Consider the following 21,547-nt stretch of genomic DNA (forward strand, 5'->3'; position numbering starts at 1 on the left):
TAACCTCTCTGTAGACTTGCCGAAACACGGCACCATCTGGCCCATGCTCCATCGTTTAGTTCCCTTGCTTGGCTGGAATTTTCCTATAAACAGGAATGTTGGAATGAAGAGGCCGTAGTTTGGCTACTATTAGACTGAGAAAAACTGTATCAAACAAGACCAGATGAATTAGGTCCACCTCAGGCTTTCTTTGGTCACTGTTACAACCAATATTCTCAAATTTCAACTTCAGAAATGCTATAGGTGTTTTCTTTCCAGGCAACTCTGAATTTAAAAAAAAATTATATATATATATATATACATATATATATATATATATATATGTATATATATATATATGACAGTTTTTAGGATAGTTGTCTTTAATTTCCCACCACTCTTAAGATTTAGAAGGTGCCGAAATGGTGATTTAAGTGCATTTTGCAAGACTGGTTTTCACACTGTTAAATTACTGGTCTGTATCTCTCATCCTGTCCGGCTGTCTATCAAGGCATATCAAAGAGCATGTGTCCACTTGCTCAAAGTATAAAAAACATCACCAAAAATAATTCTTCTAGTGTGTGTGTGTGTAAGTACTATACAGTTTAGTTGCTGTGTTTTGTTGTTATTGAGACATTCTGATTGTATTTGATGCAGGCAGATACTGGCACTCCTTTACATTCAGATCAGGAGATCTGCTGGTTAGACGGGAGAGCATGTGTGTATTTTATAGTGAAACAGGCTTTCAGTTTTGAGGCCTCTCTGCATACCTACCTTCAACTATGTTTACTTGGGTGGGCACGTGTTAAGGCTACAAGAATCATTCGATTTTGGAATCGCTTTGCTGAAGGAGACCTTGATTCCAGGGCTCATCATTTCTTATTTCTTCTATAACAAAAAGACTCTAACTGGTTTCCTTGGCTTTGGTTTTAGCTTTCTTTGTAGTCTTGGTCATATCAAATTTCTACTTAGAAAGTGGTGTGTACTTTCTTTTCATTCTTCCTTTTTTTTTTTTTTTTCCCAATTTACCAGCCTCATTTTCTGCTACTCACCAGTTTGTACCAGTGTCTCCAGGCCACATCCAGTTCTTCCTGGCTCCTTCGGCATGCCCTGCACTGTCTGTCAAGCTTATACATCTTTGTATATGCTGTTTCCTCTGTTCAGAGCGTCTAGTGAATTTCTACCACTCCATCAAGACCAGACTCTAATGCCTTATAAATGGGTTGATTGATCTATTGTTTTATTGATCCTCTCCTCCAGTGGCACCTCCCTCATAAATGAGTTGATTATCTATTGTTTTATTGATGGTCTCATTTCAGAAACATTATAGGAATGCTTGCTATGTTCTGGGAAACTTTCTGTGAACAGACTCAAATATTCCTTCCTTTGGGTTTTCTCTTGCTTGGTACTCACAGTCATTACTAACTATGCTGGTTTCTAATCATTTGGACTGCCTCCCTTAATAGAGTCTGAGATCCTTGTGAGTGCGGACTTCATTTATTATTTAAATCTGTGTTTCCAGCATCCAGGCAAGTGTTTGGCACATAGTAGGTGCCCACTAAATGTTTGCTGTTAACTAGGATTTGTTTTGCCAGGAGACCTTCTTGGGAGGTACTAAGTGGGGTGCCTTCCTTTCACGTATAATGACCAGTCTTTGTTCTCTAACACTGCCTCCCCCAGAAGTAGATAAGCTAGAGTTTTCTCCTTACCAGCCATCCTTTTCTCATCCCCATCCCGCTTTCCCAGCACTCCTGGCACCCTCCTGCTGTGTACAAAGCTCCAGTCCTGGGAAAATACCATGCAATGCTTTCATTCTAAAGGGGAGCAATTGAAAGCATTTCTCTGGTAATTTAAGCACACAGCAGCTACCTTTGCAAAAGCCTGGTTGCTAAATTATCCCCTTGGCTACTTGTTTTCCAGGAGGGTAAAGGGAAAAAAAAAAAACAAAACAAAACAAAACAAAAAATAACTTTGGGGGGATGGGGAGAGACTCTAGCAAGCAAAGAGCCTGTTTTTGTGTGTGTATGTGTGTTTAGTTTTCTTTGTCTCCACCTCCTCTCCATTCAGCAACTGTAGGCTCCTGGTGTGGCACGTTCTGCTACTTTTCCTTTTAATGTTTTAAATGCCACAAATGCCTGTCATAAACCACCTTCTTAATTATGCAGAAGTGGAGCTGAATGGTTAGTTAGCAGCGCTATTGCAATTACTGCACTTTTTCAGGTCTGCTGCTGTTTTATGTGGCACTGTTTTCTAAGTTGCTGATTAAGATGATGTAGTGGGTGGAGTCCTTCTTCCCACCAGTGGAGAGAGGCCTCGGAAGGCTGGGATAATGAGTCCTCAGGCAATAGTTTATGGCCTAATAGGAATTAAGGAGGGGAGCCAAGGATGGGGTGGAGAAGATATGCCCATTTGTTTCCTTCTTCTTACAAATGAAGCCCTCTGGTCTTTTTTAGCTTTCTCCACTGTCCATTCCTGATGCTGAAAATTGTTAAGAGAAGCATCCAACGTGGCTTTTAGGGACAAGTTCCAATCTCAGTTGGACTTAATGTTCGGATGCTTTCAGGCATCTTCAGATTTCCTTGTGCAAAGAAAAAGAGTCTTTATGCTTGAGTTCTAATGCTGGCAGAGAAATTTAAGAGATGTGAGGATTTAAATTAATCTCTTCAACTCACTGTATCTTTCTCTCTCTTTTTCTAACCAAACATGAATAATACCGTGTGCCCATCTTGGACCCTGTGAGGCCATGCTTCTAGGATTGTTTTAGGTACTAATTGAAAAAGAAAAGGAAAACATGTGAACTTGAAAGCAGCATGCTGTTGCAAAAGACTGTAGTCATTCATTCATTCATTCATTCACTCATTCATATTTATTGAGTACCTTCTATGTCCTGGGTCCTGTGTAAGGACCCAAGGGATAGGATAGAAGCAATGCAAATTCTTAGCTTTTCCAAAAATGGCCTTCAAGTTAGGGATACTGACATTAAACCCATCAGGAAATAAATATATACTTTTTTTGTTTTTTAAGATTTTATTTATTTATTTGAAAGAGAGACACAGCGAGAGAGGGAACACAAACAGGGCAAGTGGGAGAGGGAGAAGCAGGCTTCCCGCCGAGCAGGGAGCCCGATGCAGGGCTCTATCCCAGGACCCTGGGATTGTAAGGACCTATTTTATATTTCTATTTTAGCCAGAGGCTTCCATTGAAGTTAAACAATAACTTTGTTGTTTAACCCTTAAACTGTCCCTGCTCCCCTTCCCCCAGGGGACTTAAAAACAAGTCCCGGAGACCAGCTCCAGGTGTGGAGGCCAAGAAAAACAAGGCTGTACCCACCTCGAGTCTAGCCCTGACATAAGTACAGCCATCTTGGCAAAGCAAAAGCTTGCACCTTGCCCTGTAAGAGTGGGTTAGCATAAGAATGGCCATCCTGAAGGTCGGGAAGCCATTTTACTGAGCGTCCCTAACCAGCCCACAGGGCCTATAGTGACTTGAGACAAGAGAAAGTAGCTAAAACCTGAAAAAACAACTTAATCATATACCACCAGGGCGGTTAGGGTTGGCGCCACAGGGACCAAATGTTAAAGAAAAACAAATAGTTAACTTGCAGAGATCACAATCCTGCAAGACAGGAATCTCCCTTGGTTTGCAAATGTCCTGGTGATTTACAACAAAAAGGCCATCTCTTCAATGGCCCAATTTCCAGAGACAAATGGCTCAGTTCCTCAAGGTCTAAGGTCGTACCATAAAACTGAAGGAGGCTGAGGCAGAAGGAAATGCAAATAAAGTTAAATTTCTTCTAAACCTAAATCTCATTTAACCTCCAGGATGGCTCCAGGGTGATGCAGGGGTGGCAAAAGGTTAAACAAAGTTAAACTGTCAAAGTGGGGTGCAAGATATGTATGTAGCTATGAAGAAGTGCCTTGAAAATGCTATATAAACCCTTGGCTTTGAGTGCTCGGGGTCCTTGTGGAAACCCGCTGCGCCGGGCGGATACTTGGACCCCAGCTAGCTGGAGATAAACCTCGCTGTGTGACTTGCATTATCGAGAGTGTTCTCTGTCTAATTGAGGGGTGGTCGACTCCATACCCTAACAGGATCATGAACTGAGCTCAAAGCAGCTGCTTAATGACTGAGCCACCCAGGCGCCCCAAGTATATACTTTCAAGTGGTGATGAGTGCTATGAAGAAAAATAAAGCAAGATGAGGAAAGGGAGGGTATTCTGGGGATGCTGTTTTGGATGGAAAGGTCATAGAAGGTTTCTCTTTGGCATTGACATTGAAACAGGTGCCTGAATGAGGAGAGGCAACAAGGCATAAGAATATCTAGGAAGAACCTTCCAGGCTGAGGGGATAGCAGGTATAATCACTGAAACAGGAAGGCACTTGGCTTATTGGAGGAACAGCAAGGAGGTTGGTGGCTAGAATCCAGTGAGCCAGCATTAGGGAGTAAAATGAGATCTGAGAGATACCCAGGGCCCTACCCATGTATATAGCCTTATGGGAGAATGAAAGGCCTTTGGATTCAAACAATCTTATTTACATTTTTTTAAAAGAACGATCTTGGCAGCTGGGTACTAATTACGCTCCAAAGGGGCAAAGTGGAAGAAAGGACACACTGAGGAAGCTACTACAGAAATCCAGGCAAAAGTTGTTTTAAGGTGATTGTGGTGAATACATTTTGACATTATTTTGATGTTCTCTGTTTTCACAAGGGTTTGCTTCATAAATTAGCCGAGTTTGAAGCTGCAACTTGGACCTATTAGTGAATCATTATTTGTTTTAAAATTGACACATGAAATGATATTTTGATTTTTTTTTTGTAAACTGCTACAAAATATTGAAGGAAGATTGGTCTTGCTTTACATCTGTTGACTCACTAGATATTTGACTAGAGAGAGGGCTGTGTGATCCTAGAGTCAAATAAATACTACCAGCCCTTTCTACCTGACTTCAATTGAGAGCCAAGATTCTCCAGTCTCTCTGTGGCTCCAGGGCTATCCTTCCCTGCCCTTTCCTAGCTGGGAGCCAAAAACCTAAGCAGTGGACCCATGAGTGATCTTCTAATTGATAAAAAGAATTGTACTCATTCTCCCTCAAAATATTTGTTGCAGCTATAGGGGATGTATTCTTACATTACAATCTAAAGGATTTTTATTTTAAAGAAAAGAGAGTTGTTGTCACTGGGAGATACGTGTATTTGTGTGTCTGAGCATGTGGATATGCTACATTGGGTGGCTGTTTTACTTTGCTTTTTCTCTCCCATTAAAGGAAGTAATCTTAGAGGAAAATAGGATGACAGTCCTGGCACTAGTTGATTTTTTTCTTGTTCCGAGTAGGTTCAGCAGAAAATGCTGGAGTTATGTTTGCCCTGTGTTTTCTCCATTTTTTTTTATTTCTATAATATCACATCCCTCTTTTAATAGGCATCTTGAGAGAAAGTTTATGGCATATTTTGTATTCCTTTTACCCCTTTTATTAAGAGAGAGGTGTCTGAGAAGAGAAAAAAAATATATATTTGATTCTCCATCTGAAGCCTCAAGGAAATATGAATTATTAAGCTCCCAAGTGAGGGTAGGCAATGTTAGGATATATATGTGTAGATATATATGTCTATATGTGGTCACATTTATCTGTCACTTAACGTTGGCTACCTCATAATGCTGTTTGTCCTTTTTGCATATTATTTTGAGCCAACTAGGTCATCAGCTTCTTTAGGGCAAAGACCATAATGTGTGCCTTCTTACAGAATCCAGATCTCCATTAGTTCAGACTCTTTGGTTGCAAGCAACAGAACCTGGCTTAGACTCCCTTAAGTAGGTTAGGAATTTATTGGAAGCTTTTGCATAGCTCATAGAATCAAAGTGAGGACTGGGGAAAAGGCTTCTAAAATGAAATAGGAAATTTGGGGAGGTAAAGGTAACAGGAAACAACACGTTTTTCAGGCCACCGCTGTTGGACGTAGACTCTGGATTCCCACCTGCTCCCCCCCTTGACACCTACCTTCTCATAATATTATTACAAAAGCTCAAAGGTGTTGGGTCATGTGTTCAGCCTTAGGGAAGTAGAAAAAAGTCACTTTTTCAACAGTTCTATGAGTTTATGAACGGCAAGAAGGATATAAAGTTACTCCCCCCCCCCCCCAAAAAAAAGCAACCACCACCAAAAACCAGGGCACCAGGTGACCCTGAACAGCTGTTCACTACAATATCAAACATAGTTTGATGTCTGTAGTTGGAACTGTCTACAGGTATGGTGGGAGTGATGGCGATGGTGATGATAAGGACAAGGACAAATTATAAATGGTTCTTCTCCTTTGAGGAAATAATCACAAAATGTTCTCACGGTCAGAATGACAAACAAGTGGTATGGCCTTTTGACATTTTAAGTTAATATAGGCTGGCCATCTTCTCTTTTTGATTTAGGTTTCAGCAATGCTTTCCCAAAGGCCACAGTGATAAAGAGTATTATATTATAGAAAGCAGGTGCTGTATTCATTGAATAAGATTCCATGCACCAGAAACAAGGATGCCTAATTGAATCACCTGCACCATATCCCTCTCAGCCCTGGAGGCATAACTGAAGAATTATCTTCGTTGTCAATTTTGTGATTTCCATCCCCATATTCTTACATTATGGTAGCTGGATTGTGAACAACCTCAAGGTCAGACTGAGATACAAACCAGTCCCTTACGTACTTTACTATTTTTTTTTTAAGATTTTATTTATCTACTTGACAGAGAGATCACAAGCAGGCAGAGAGGCAGGCAGAGAGAGAGGAGGAAGCAGGCTCCCTGCTGAGCAGAGAGCCTGATGCGGGGCTCGATCCCAGGACTCTGAGATCATGACCTGAGCCGAAGGCAGCGGCTTAACCCACTGAGCCACCCAGGCACCCCCGTACTTTACTATTGATATGATGCATCCTGACCACAAATATTCATACAGCGGTTTCTCCCATCACTGTTGTTTGTTTGTTTTGTTTTGTTTTGTTTTCCGTATGACTTTGTCCACACACTTGAAATTCCTTGGGAAAATACACCACCATTGAAAATGTCTTGCCCATGGGGCACCTAGGTGGCTCGGTGGATTGGGTTTCTGCCTTTGGCTCAGGTCATGATCTCAGGGTCCTGGGATCGAGCCCCGCATCAGGCTCTCTGCTGGGCCAAGAGCCTGCTTCCCCTCCTTCTCTCTCTGCCTACTTGTGATCTCTCTCTCTCTGTCAAAGAAATAAATAAAATCTTTAAAAATTAAAAAAAAAAAAGTCTTGCCCATTTAAAAAAAAGTGACAGACTAAATAAAGGACATGCTTTTCTTCCCATACTATCATACCATTTCTGTTCCCTAGATTGAATTTCCTGGACTTAAGCTGCCCTTATAGTTAGCAGAAACATTATTTTAAGAACAATTTAAATTGGACCTCATTATGAAACTGGCTACTGAATCTGAGTGGGGACCTTCTTATAGAGGGAGGTAATTAAATATTCTTCATTGATGCTATTTTAAATGTGCTGAATGAAAGGAGTTAATTATACAGCAGGGAACATGGCAGACTTCTGACTAATAATGAGCTCTATGTTTAATATCTTCATCTTTGTTAGAATCATTAAAGTTGTTGAAACCCATCAGATTGGCTTGAAATGAACGTAGAGTTCTAACTAACCAAGTGCAAATGGAAGTCCCTCACAGATGCAGGGGCTTGCATCTCTAATGATGACTTTAGGGAAGGGATGCAGATATGTTGCTTTGTTCTCTGCAGTACAATCTGTTTCAATTGGCCTTCTATTGTGATTGCAGAGAGAGAAGAGGAGTAAGTCTCATTGTTTCTAGAAATTGCATCTGTTATAATGGACCAATGTGTGTGCCTGAAAATTATAAAAGAGGTGATTTCTTTTCCTCAAAGCTCTACAGGGCCCATCTCTTCAGAGTCTGGTGCTGTTATGTCCCCACAAGATGTATGTTAATGCTGCATCTCGGGATGTCTGGGACTCACTAGAGGACCAAGTGTGGTCCTAAGGAACACGCCTATTGTGACAATGAATTGGAGAGATGTGGTCCCTTGAGGTCAAGTTTTCCATACTCCATCACTGGTTTGTTCTGTGTTTTTCAACGCATTTTGTAAACTCTCAGACATTTCTCTTAAATTTCTCCTTCCCTCTGATTGCTTCAGAGAATAGCAGGTGGCTTTGTTCTTATTTACAGGATTCCCAGAGTTCTGTTCTGCCCTTTCTATATTGGAGTTTGTAATTTTGCCCTTCTAAGTGAAGAAGATCAAAGAGGTTTTCTTCTTCCATCCTTTCCTTGATTTTGCAAGGGAGTGGTGTTACCTGGCTGAGGGGAGCTATCGTAGTGACTGGCTGTGGGATCAGCCTTTGACTGATGTGCACCTGTAGGAGTTGGGAGACACTGAGGAAGTAGAGCGAGTTCTCACGCGGCCCCAGGCCCCTGGTGGTGTGTGTGAATTAGGAGGAAATGCTACGACAGACAACAACCATCACAGGGAAGAGAAAAGAAAGACCCAGATTTAAATTCCAGCTCTAACTCTTACCAACTATATAGCCTTGGGTGTTTTTTTGTTTGTTTGTTTGTTTGTTTGTTGTTGTTGTTGTTTAATCCTCCCTAAGCCCATTATATAATCTTTAAAATGGGGATAAAGTAGCACCTGCTGTGTGGTCACTGCATGAATTCAATGAGATAATTCATATAAAACACATTGCCTAGTGCTCAATTTTTTCTTACCACTAATCAGCAATGTGGTGGTTAAAGATTGCTTTTGTTGGTTTGTTTGTTTAAATAAATCCAACTAAAATCTTTTCATTTTCATTTATCTGAGTCTTCCAACACTATAATTTTCCTCTGAGTCTTACTGCTCATCCCAACCAGAGATCTAAGATAACTCTCTTTTTTGTGTTTGATAATTATTTGACATGTTTACTCTCAAATTAAGAAAAAAAAACACTTATGTCTTAGTCACTGTTTAGAATGACTGTATGAGACTAAGCATTTGTTTAGCGAAGCATTCTAGACTAGGGAAGAAACGTGATTTGGGCACACTGTAGGGAGAGCCTTTGAGAAAGAAAAATGCCCACCCTTTTTGTAGGGGGGCAGAATTAATAAGCATCAGCTTCCTCCCCAGTCACCTCACTCTGGGGTCACACGCCTCAGTCTGTGACATGGTACCACTGCAGTGCAATGGACCAAAGTTATGTTCACACGCACAGCTTTGCTTTGGCCAAGGCGCTTTTTAACCAAAGATGTGGTGAAAATTTTCAGGTAAATCAGAAAGCATGACCTAGGATAAGAAGAGAAAATCACATCTACTCAGGAATCTTCCCAGACTGTAGGGAGTTAGGTAGTTCACATTTTTGGAAATGTTGGATATTAACCATTGGTTTTCAAGCTTAAATGGCCATGAGAATCCTCAGGAGGGCTTGTTAACTCAAGAATGGCTGGGACCCCACTCCACAGGAGGTCTCAGATGGAGCCTTAGCCTTTGCATTTCTAACAAGTTCCCAGGTGATGCTGATTCTTCATGATGCAGGGACCATACTTTGAGAAACACTGCCAAAGTGACTTGGTATTCAGAATGTAGTCCTTGGACCTCCAGCATCAATATCTCCTGGATGATTGTTAGAAATGTAAATGCTTAGACTCCACCCCAGAATTACTGAATCGTGGTTTGCATCCTAACAAGCTCCCTGGGTGACTTGTTTACACATTAAAGTTTGAGAAACACTGATCCAGTAGTTATAGGCAAGGGCTTTGGAGAATTCAGAATTTGAATCATTCAGAACTGGGTTCAAGTCTCAGGGCTGCTAAATCCCAGCCCTGTGACTTTGGAGGAAGTTGCTTTTTTTTTTTTTTTAATCCCTAATTTCATCTGAGAAATTGGGATGATTATACTTATAATGTTGTAGTGAAGATTAAATGTGATAATATATGTAAAGTGCATATAATTAGTAGTGTTGTTAAATGATGTCCTCATTCCTTTCTATGTGAAATCTGTCCTGTGAAACCATTAAAAACAGCTGTTTGAAGGAAGTATTTGAAATTCTCTCTGAAGTGTTTTCATATGTCCTGTTTTGAGAAAAGCTATTTTCACAGTATAGAATTAGGTTGTCCTCACTGTGTTATTTTGTCTGTGAATCACAGCTGTAGAGATATGGAATGGATAAAGTTTGCAGTATCCCAGCCTCCTGGTTTGACCTCTGAGTTTGCGAGTGTGTGTATGAGAGAGGGAGAGACAGACAGACAGTGCTTTTTTGTTTGTTTTTTTCAGGTTTTATTTATTTATTTGACAGACAGAGATCACAGGTAGGCAGAGAGGCAAGCAGAGAGAGAGGAGGAAGCAGGCTCCCTGCCGAGCAGAGAGACCAGACGTGGGGCTCGATCCCAGGGCTCTGAGATCATGACCTGAGCCGAAGGCAGAGGTTTAACACACTGAGCCACCCAGGCACCCCAGACAGTGTTTTTTATGGGGGGAGTGTGGGGGAACACCTAGTGTCTCTTTCCTCCCTAATAATAGCATACGGTGTGCATTTTTCAAGATCAAATTAGATTTGTAATATTTGACAACATCTCTTAGTAGTTTCTAATCTCTCTGAGGTGTTATGAAAATGAAGGTTTAGACCTCTTAACAAAGTGTTTTGAGCACCTGAAAGGTGCTATATAAAATAGGGTGTTTGACATCATTTAATTTTTAAAAGTATAGTCCTTAGTGATATTTTCTTTATTCTCTAATCAACTACAATTCTAGTATTTTGGCAGTTAGAAGATACCTTAGCCCTCTTGATGCCCTCAGCAATTGAGAAATAAGCCTGTTGCTTTTCGTATTTTATATTCTCAAGGCTCAGAAATTTCAAAGTCGTGTTAAGCAAAAGTGAAATAAAATGGCTGCAGAGAAAATAGATTAAAATGAGAATCATGCCAACGTAATCTAAGAGGCTTAATGAGAACATCGTTTTCTGGGTTACAATGTAGAGCTCCATGCAGGTGACTGAGGGGTCTTTGGACCCTGGCTATTGTTCAGCATGGAGGGGCTCTTTTCTGAAATTGGTGTGTCCTATACAAATAGATCCTTTAAGACTGGTCATGATAGATGCATACCTTACTCTGTAATTGCATTTTTAGCATTCACAGGTAAGGGGGTGGAGCTCTCCACTGCTTTGTTAGCACCCAGGGAAATCTCTATCAAAGATAATAGCAAGTCACCAAGTTCTCAAGGAACGCATCTCCTGCTGGTCTCTTGCAAGGGTACGTGTGTGGGGAAGACAAAACCCAAGACCTTATTTACACTGCAAATCCTTCAAGTCCTGCTACTTAAAGTGTGATTTGCCAGAGCAGCACAGCCTCAGCTTGAAGCTCATTAGAAATGCAGAATCTCAGGCCCTCCTTCAGATCCACTGAGTCAGAGTTTGCAATTTAACAAGATGTCCGGGGCATCTGCATTACGTGTTAACTGCTTTAAGCAACAATTCTCAAATAGAGGGAAGTTGGATTGGCAAACATCTAAAACCATGTGAAGTTCAAATTCAGAGAATGAGGTTAGTTGTTACCAAGATAGAAGGTTTCATAATTCGTTATAATCACTCTAATAGTTGCAGGTCTAAAGGAATGGGTGTGTTTGAGGTCAGTTGTCTACTCTGTCTCTGGGAAGGATAAGCTTTACAGTTAGCCTCATCTAAGGAAGTCTGATTAAGCTTTGTCAAGCTGGGTGGCAGATCCAAGTAGACCCCAAAGGTTAAAAGAAAACAATACAGAAAGGGCAATGCCAGAACAAAGTGTAAGGCAGAGAAAAGCTCCAAAATAATAAGATTGTGAGGTTTTTGAATATAATGGTAACAGAAATCTGATTTCAATATTAATGAGGCTCCCCACTATTTGCAGCCTAGGTTTGGAAGCCATAATCAAAAGGATTTTGTCTAGAGTTAACATATATTTTTACTTAAGCTAGAGGGAAACCTTCACCTCTGTCCCATTAACCAAAGCTGTGGCGTGTCTGGGGCTGGGCATGCTGCTGGGAGTTGTGGGTGGGAAGCAGCTTTATCCCCTGAACACATTTTCTAGCAGCTTTTAAAACTGGAGTGCAAAAAAAAAAAAAAAAAAAAAAAAAACCACCCCAAAACAGCAAATCTGACTTAAATTGCTCCGATCAATAAAACCAAGTCACTGACTCGTGTCACTGAAAAGAACGTCAAGCTCACTTAAGTGAGACTTGAGCCAGGGTACAAAGATGTCACCCAAGACATCAATTCTCTTGTTTTCCTCCACTTTTTCTGATATCAACTTTATACCAAGGTTGGACGCTCATGGTTGTCAGAGGGAAGCCAGCAACTCTTGCCCTCCCTGCTTTTTCCTTTCTTTAGAGTTGGAGAAAAAAGAGAATCTTAACCCCATCAAGGAGCTGGGCACCTTCCCTCCAACCTCATGGGTCCTCAGATGGAAATCAGGAGGATTCATTTCTGAGACAAAAAGTAAAAAATATCCAGCAACCTAACTTTCCCTGAACACCTCCTCCATATAGTGCTTTATTCACACTCCTTTTTAAAAAGATATTTATTTATTTATGTATTTATTTATTGAGAGAGAACATACACAAGCATGGATAGAGGCAGAGGAGGAGGGAGAGAGAGAGAGAATCTCACGAGTGGGGCCTGACACAGGGCTCGGTCACAGGACCCTGAGATCACAACCTGAGCCAAAATCAAGAGTTGGAGCTTACCTGACTGGGCCACCCAGGCGCCCGCCCCTCTTCAGACTGCTTTCAAGACCTCATGTCAAATCGAATAGCAGGTATTGTTACTAATCTGCAGATGAAGGCTCTGAAGTAGAAAGCCCATAAAGGAAATATCTGGGATCATGACACCAGTCCGCTTATCACAAAGGAGTCCTGGCTTATTGAGTGGGTTTCCAGCTGGGAGTTGGGGAAGAGATAAGTAGGCCAAGAGCCAGATTCATCCTTTTTTCATTGAGCCTCAGCCCTTCCATGTAGTCAGTGTGACCCATACTTACATTTATATGTTCAGTCCCGTTTTTACCAAATCCTGACTGTATAGGAAAAGTAGAAACTTTCCCAACACCATTCAATTCTCTGAATTTAAAAAAGAAAAAAAAAAGTTGTCACACTTTTCTCTTACAGTTATTTGATTCTTACAGTTAACTATGCCACAAACATGGATTTGAAACCGATTAAAATGAGCATACATTGACTTCCATGATGGTCAGTTAATTCAGTTCTTTAGAAGTGGTAAAAATCATAAAGAGATTCAGATCAGAAAAATAAGTTATGATTCAAAAATTATTATTTTTTAATTTAAGCTACCTCTGGAAATGGTTTCCCTTTAATCGAAATAGCCCCCCTTAAAAAAATGGTTGACAACAGAACTTTTTGTACCACAAACTGTATCAGGAAAATCTGTGGCAGAATAGTTGAAAAAAGCTCTTGCAGAACACAGAAGTCACCTTAGTTCCAGAATTCAACCTCGGCTAAGATTTTTTTTTAATTTAAATTTTAGTTAGCGAACATGCGGTGCCATATTGGTTTCTGGAGTAGAATTCAGTGATTCATCACTTACATACAATACCCAGTGCTCATCACGACAAGCGCCCTCCTTAATACCCATCCCCCATCTAGCTCATCCCCCCACCCACCTTCCTCCATCAACCCTCAGTTTGTTCTCTATTCTTAAGAGTCTCTTATGATTTGCTTCCCTTTCTCCTTTTTTTTTTCTTTTCCCACTTTCCATATGTTCATCTGTTTTCTTTCTTAAATTCTGCATATGAGTGAGATCATATGGTATTTGTCTTTCTTTGACTGACATATTTCAGTTTGAGCTAAGATTTTTATAATTCAGAGGGAAATATTGTGGAGACTTATGTATTACAGAGGCAGTAAACCATTTGATTATATCTTATTCTGGATATGAGCATTATGCAGTAGATTCTCATGGGCTTCATCCAGGATGCGTTCAATTTTTTTTAATATGTCCTCAGCCTACCAGGAAGACAAGAAAACATTTCCAATTTAACTGAATTTTTGCTGTTTCTATTAAATTACTCTATTGAATGAGTATTTGCAGGTTCTGACTACCCACATGATTATTGGTGAAATCTTTGACTGGTGGCCTCTGTGGCATTTAAGAGAAAGGAAACGATCAAACATTAAAAACAAATTCATGTGGTTGGCTTGGTAGAGATTGAACACACTTTCATGTTCCAAATATTTCTAGAAAATACTTAGATTCAAAAAGTAGATAAGAAAATTGATCCCCACTTTGACAGTAAGAGAGCAGGCACTGTTTTAATTATTTTCCTTAGAAGGGTAAGGGAAAATGAATTGATGTTTGTTCCATATTGACTGGCCTCAGCACCAGGCATTATAATACAGAGTCACCAGAAACCTGTGACATAGCTCCTGTTTCAGTGATTATGATAAGGTTTTTGTTTGTTTGTTTGTTTGTTTTAACATTTTATTTATTTATTTGACAGAGAGAGAGAGATCATAAGTAGGCAGAGAGGCAGGCAGAGAGAGAGGGGGAAGCAGGCTCCCCACTGAGCAGACAACCTGACTCGGGGCTTGATCCCAGGACTCTGGGATCATGACCTGAGCTGAAGGCAGAGGCTTAACTCACTGAGCCACCCAGGTGCCCCTATGGTTTTGGTAAAAGAAAGAGTAATATGTATTAGACTTTTTCTCTTAGCCATTGGCAAGACTTGTCTACTCTACTTTCATTGTAAATCTCAAATTTGACAACTATTCGCTGATTCTGCCTCTAACAACCTACTGTAGGCCAATGTAATTTCTTGCCTAACTTCAGTTCTACCCCACCCCCGCCACTCATCTCTCTGTTCCCCTCCCTTGCCTTGAACCAATTTTTCATATAGCAGCAATTTTTCATATAGCAGCACAGCCAGAGTTCTCATTTAATACATAAAGAGCATCATAAAACCCTTTTCTTGCCAAAAAAAAGTGCCAAAAAATGCACTTAAAATAAATCTAAATTTCTTCTTATACCTGGAAGTTTTTATAAGATCTGCCCAGATCTCAAATCTCTGCCCCTTGGGGTCATGAGCTCCTGGTCACATTAACCTGCCTATTCTTTGATGATGTCACAGAACTTGCCATTGTTTCTGTGTGAAGTGTACTTTATTTCATTTGTTTAGTGCATGGTTCCTTCTCATCATTCAGATTGCATTTATATATAATTTCTGTGTAGAGATTTTGCTTGACCATCCTGTCTAAAAATATCCTATTTGTTAACTTATTTATGGGATATCATCTCTCTTCCCCAACTTCAGTGGAAAGTCCAGTCTACGAGCTCTATGTTTCTGTCCCATCACCCCATCTGCAACATCTTGAAGTCACACGTCATATATAGGAGTCTCTCAATAACATAAGACAACACTAGATTAGTGTACTGAAAATGCCACAGGATTTTAGACAAATGTAAAAACATTCAGGCCTGGATTATTCCATGACTATTTTGAAGATTTGCATGAACTGGGGAATAAGAATCTTTAGGTTAAATAATATTTTAATGGATTCTGAGAGAAGGGGAGGGGATCCATGATTTTTTTTTCTACTATCTTTACCTCTACTCTGGTAAGAAAATATAGGATACATTTCTTTAGGATTAAAAAAACACCCAAATTGCCTCCAGTTATTTTTAAAGTTTCTAGGAAAACTCTTTTATTTTTTTTTTCAATTCAAAGATGTTTAAAAATTACATAAAAAGTAGAAAGAAATGGTACTTAATGTCTTAACAAACGATTAATTTGATCGAGTTTCAGAAAAGACCTCATTAAGCTGCATGATAAAGTGATTGTTCAGTGTCACTTTCATTGGGTTTTCAGCAATTATGTGGAACAGTTTTTAGAATGAGGCAGCATTTCCCTTTTCAGTAGGACTCGAAACTTCCTTGATGTTGACACAGAAATGCCGAAAGGAAAAGGTGACGAACCAAGGGCTACAAGTCTTGATTCATACACGCTAAAAATATCACATCCACCCCAAGAAGGTTTAGAAATATGTCAAAGGCATTCTTGAGCATTTTTCTCCCATTTAAGACCATTTACAAAAAACTTTTGAGAATGAAATGACAGTGAAATTTTTCTCACTCAAGTCCAAGCCCATGTCTAAGCACATAATTTGAATTAAACCTTTATATATAATTTTCTAATTAGATTTTTTCTCCTTTCATGGCCTTTAAGCTTTACATAACCTTTGTGCTTCCTTGTTCCATTAATCCTTTAAATGCCAGCATCCTGCCAAGAGGGGACTCATTGCACTATTTCCATCATTGTCAACAGAGCCACAAGATCATTCTAGTATATTGAAATTACCCATCCATGAGAAAACGCTGTCTGGGATTTGTAATTATTAGTTGACTCTTATTCAACTCTGTGATGAAATTAGAATTTTTCCTTTTAATGTTTTATTACCAGTTAAAGCATAGACAGGTATTTTATTTTAATTTGAATAAAGAGTACATAATAGAGAGCTGGGATATCCTAAATTATGTACATTTTTGGTAGTTATTTCTATAGTTAATCTTCTTAATTTATCACTTAGAGTAAGGCAATTACCACAATATGGAAATAAGCCAGAAATATTGTATCACTGGGAAGTGACTGTAACTGGTAGGTTTGTGCCAAGGAAGTATATTGAATTGCTTACATTCCTGCATTATCCATTACTGTAGTCTGTGTGTTCGTGTGTGTCTGGGTCCACTGTGTATTGCATCACATTTCAAAAGATGGTTGTTCTACCCCTTTATCAAGCAACCTCTGGAGAAAATGTTCTATCACTACCCTGTTGGAGTTGATTAATGCTGCCTTTAATTTAATTGAAAATGTTTGATCAATAAGGTCAATTTTTATGGATTTATTTCCATCATTTGATGTGGCAAATCATTAGTTATCATTATCTCAATTAGCACAGATTGCCATGAAAAGTGAAGGGAGTAAATTGCTTTATGGATTTCTGAGAGCATAGGGTACACATAACTTTTCTTAACACACATACTTTTTAGCAATTACCTTGTGCCAAGTTTCCATTTCTATGCTGCAATTTCTCCAGCAATCTAGAGGTATCTTTGGGCAGACAGGATGTGGTGAATGGACCAAGTTTGAGAAAGTACAAAAAAGTCATAAAAAAGTCAGTGCACACCGTGAAGTGGAACACCAGTGGGGGTGCTTCAGGGTGAAATGAACCTGTTTCCAGAGAACAGACTGGATTTTAAGAAAGAGAAAGTAAAGTAAAAAGAAAGGAATGTGGATATCTTTCAGTCTCTTATTCTGAAGACCCATGTCATAGGTCAAATTGTTGCCTCCTGCCTCCAACTTCATATATTGAAGTTCTAACCTCTAGTACTCAGAATGTTACATTATTTGGAGAAAGGGTCTTTATGGAGTTAATCAAGTTAAAATGAGATTGTTAGGGTGGGACTGAATCCAATGGGACTGGTGTCCTTATAAGAAGAAGAAATTTGGATACAAACATGTATAGAAAGAAGATGTTATAAAGAGACATAGGAAGAGGATAGCCATCTACACGCTAAGGAGAGAGGTGTGGAACAGCCCTCAGAAGGAACCAATGCTGTCAACATCTTGATTATAGACTTCTGGATTTTAGAACTTTGAGACAATATGTTTCTGTTGTTTAAACCACTGAGTTTGTGTTACTATGCTATGGCAACCCTAGCAAACTGAAACAGCCCATAAATTATGACTAACATTTCACATTAAGCAAACTATACAGAAGCTTCCCCAAACACCAGGATACTAAAATCTACAGGACTTACATTAACTATTTTCACTGAACTTTGAAATATAGAATCCAAAGAAATTTAGAATCTAAGCAATATTGTATCAAAGCACTTTATAATCAAAGCACTGATTGGGGGAATTGATCTCTGTATGTATCTTTAAAAAAGTGAACCCTTTTTTAACAAGGCAAAAACTTTGAAAAGCCTGATTCAGAATGTTAAGTAACCCAAGGGTGAGGAACTACAATTTATGGGAAATTCAGTCAAATAGCGTCTGTTGTACTGGGACTGTGGCGTTAGAGTTATAAAATGGCAAAGTGAATCCATCATAGAGATTTATCCTGGACGAGCTCACATCTGGACCAAAGGTGATCCATCAGTTCTGTCATTTTATATTGAAATCCATAAACTCCCTATTCTACATACCCTAGTTTTTGTGCATGTGTGGTGTAGCAAAGATCCCGTCTCTGATGCATGCTGGAGGAAAGGGTGTATATTTTTGTTTTTATAGTTTTTGTTTTGTTTTTGTGTTTTGTTTTTAGTAGTGACAGCCAAAAACTCATTTCCTGGGTTCCTCTAGATAGGAAGCTGACCAATTATTGGTGAAGAGTAGAGTGGTAGAGTTTAGAATCGGGGCCAGCCCTGAGTCATCTGGTGAGGGGTCAGAAGTTCCTCTCTCTGGCTCCGTACATCGCTCACCGATCTCAGATCCCTCATGAAGTCCTCTAGCTACCCAGAACTCCCTCTATGTCTTCCTCCCCAGGAGCAGGGAGGAGAGTTAGTGTTAACTGAGCCCTTAAACGACATCACGTGCTGCACATGACTCTTTAGAAATGTTAGGCTCATATCAACTCTTTGGCGCTAACGCTATTATTATTTTCAATTTACAAAAGAAGAAACTGAGACTTTGAAGGTAAAATTACTTGTGCTGTGCCACCTAGCAATATATGCTGGAGCCAGGACTCCAGCCCAGGACTAACAAGCTGATATTCTTAAACACTGGTCCCTGATGCCTCCTGGAACAACATCTCAGACATCTCATTTCTCCATCTAACCCTGCCTGCTCTAACTGACTAATTCTCGATAATGTAACAATGGGTTACATTGGATCTTTTCACTTCTAGGAAGGACCTCCACAATTAACTGGACATTTAGAAAAAAAATGTGTTGGTGGAAAGAAATGATACTCATGGTGGGAATTTCTCCTTCTCATTTTAGCAAAATGTGTAATCTTGGACAAACCAGCATCTCCTGAGCCTTGGTTTTATCATCTATAAATGTCAGAGTTGGATTAACTACTCTCTAAAGATCTCTTCCAGACTTAAAATTCTAAGATTCTTTCACATTAAATGTAACTCCTTTTCAACCTATGTGTACACTTGGCCCTTCAGTGATCCTTTTCATAAGTTAGCAATTGGAAATACTAAGTCAAGAAATATGAGAAAATGGGCAAGCCACTCTTAATAGCTCTTAGCCTCAGTTTCTTCATCTATAAAATGAACATATTTAGTGTACTACCTCATAGGATTAATATTACACATGCCAAGTAAGCTGCCTGGAACAGAGAAGTGTCACTAGCTACAGCTAGAAGAACATGATCATCACTGGTGTGATCCGTTCTATTATCATCTTCCCAGGGAAATCACAGTATATCTAGGGTTATAAAAAAAGCACCCATCATGACTACTCTTTTTTTTTTTAATCATAAAGCATTTTATGCAGACTGCCTCTTTCAACTTTGTATTCTACAGGCATTGGTATCTCACTAAAAGCTGGGCAATATTTATACCAAACAGTATATCATCCATGTGTTCATTTATGCCTGCAGAGTTCCACCCCTCTGCACGCTGTGAGAACAATAGGCACTTTAATAGTCTGAAGCAAGAGGATATTAGCTCTATGAATCTTTATTTTAAATTACATTTCTGAGTTAGAGGTGTCAAAATGGTAGCACAAGTTAAGCAAGATTGCATTCCCCAGTAGGGCCATTGATGTTGGTTACAAATAAATTACTGGCACAGGTGATGATAGCAAAGTCCATGCCATCTTTTATTTAGCAAAGTATTTCTCTTGTTAACAGCTCCTTCTGTATGCTTTTCCTTCTTCTGTTACACATCAATCATATTTGACACACTGCCCAATGTCAGGGTAACAACAACAACAAAAAGCAATATTCAGTTAATCAACCAGCTGTTTGGCCTCATGCTGCCTGAAACATCTGGATGTGTAACTAAATGTTGCATTCCTTTATCCAGTTATTTTGTGTCATGTTACTAGACAGAGATAAAGAATAAAGCAGCAGAATTCTTTCTTCTATTAAGAGAAAGATAGTAGCATCTTGAGCCTAATGTCCTGGGGCCATAGCCTAGCTCTTCCTCTTAATAGCTGCACAATTTGAGCAGAATTAGAGTCATTTGAGAGAAAGTGTGTGGAAATGTTACATAGATTCTAGACACACGTGTTGTTAAAAGAATTCTAGTTCCTTTAGTTAGCCATGCAAAGGGCCATACAGTTTATATGTTCTGGAAAGAAAGTGAAAAAGAATAAAGATCTAATAGCCATTAAACTCCTTAATTTCAGAACTACACTGATAATACCAACAGCCAAGATACATCAAGTGCTGGCTATGGGTCATTGACTCTTCCAAATGCTTTACATGCATTTAAACCTAAAAGTCCTGGGAAGTGGGCACTATTATTTGTCCCATTTTATAAACAACATAATTAAGGACCAAAGAGGAGAGCAAACAACTCACCCAAGATCTGAACTCAGACAATTTGACTCTAGAGTCTGTATCCTTAACCTCTGTAATACTGTCTATACCACTCTTAGACCAAAGTATTTACCAGCTTCTAGCACTATCACTTCCTAGCCTGGGTTTGTCATCTGTACAATGGGGACAGCTTTACCAACCTTAAAAGTATTATTATGAAGATTGAGGGAATGCATGAAAAGGGTTTAACCATGTTGGTTTATGGTAAGCAGTAATTAAAAGTAGCTATTTTTTATTGACTAGGTCATACAATATTTGTGATCAAACAAATATCCCAATAGTGATTTAATATGAATAAAAGTTCTAAAAAGTCACCTCTTAAGAGCCCATCCAAGAGAATTTTTTTGGAAAAGAGTTTCTAGAAGGTTACGCATATTTGGTTAATTCTTGATACAGGCTATTACTGGAATAATTGAAAGCCCTCAGGTTATTGTATTTTTCTGCTTCATTCCAGTATGGAAAAAAAAAATGCTCTGAATATTCTACTTATGTTTTACCTCAACTTTAAGTACAATGAACATGTACTGAGTGCCTATTAAGGGAGGGAATGTTCTGGGTTCTCTCTTTTCTTCCCCCTTCCCTTCTTTTTCTATTTCACTTAATATCATATGCATAAAACTCTGTAAAATCAACTCTTTTTTTTTTTTTGCTTTTTTTTAGTTTAGGAATCACAGCTTTAAATAAATTGCATCATGTCTCATAAATGAAGATGAGAAGCAATATTTTAACCCATGTTTGGACATGAGATCCAGCGTTTTATCCAACAAAACAAAATACTGCTCTGTGAATAAGTATAATGATAAAGGCCACCAGTTCCTGGAGATCTACAATAGGCCAGATTTATGGCTCCATGCTTTACATACATTTTCTAATTGAATTACTACAATTTCTTGTGACTGACACTTGGGTGTCACCAGGCAACTCTTTCTGCTTACCACTCCATCTTAGGATCTGAGGCCCTTAGTCATTTTCATTACTTTTGTTCAGAGTGACCTTTTCTTGACTGATTGGCTTCTCAGGATCTTCCATTCTTCATGTT

General features: G+C 39.2%; 1 protein-coding gene across 28 annotated transcripts in view; it reads left to right on the forward strand.

Annotated features, from left to right (window-relative positions):
• The window catches only part of LOC116879910 (neurexin-3-beta), a 1,111,251-nt gene that overhangs the window by 621,608 nt on the left and 468,096 nt on the right, over positions 1–21,547 (forward strand). The window lies entirely within an intron of this gene.

The sequence above is a fragment of the Lontra canadensis genome, unplaced genomic scaffold, assembly GCF_010015895.1.
Source record: "Lontra canadensis isolate GAN:19392208 unplaced genomic scaffold, GSC_riverotter_1.0 scaffold64, whole genome shotgun sequence".
NCBI lineage: Eukaryota > Metazoa > Chordata > Mammalia > Carnivora > Mustelidae > Lontra > Lontra canadensis.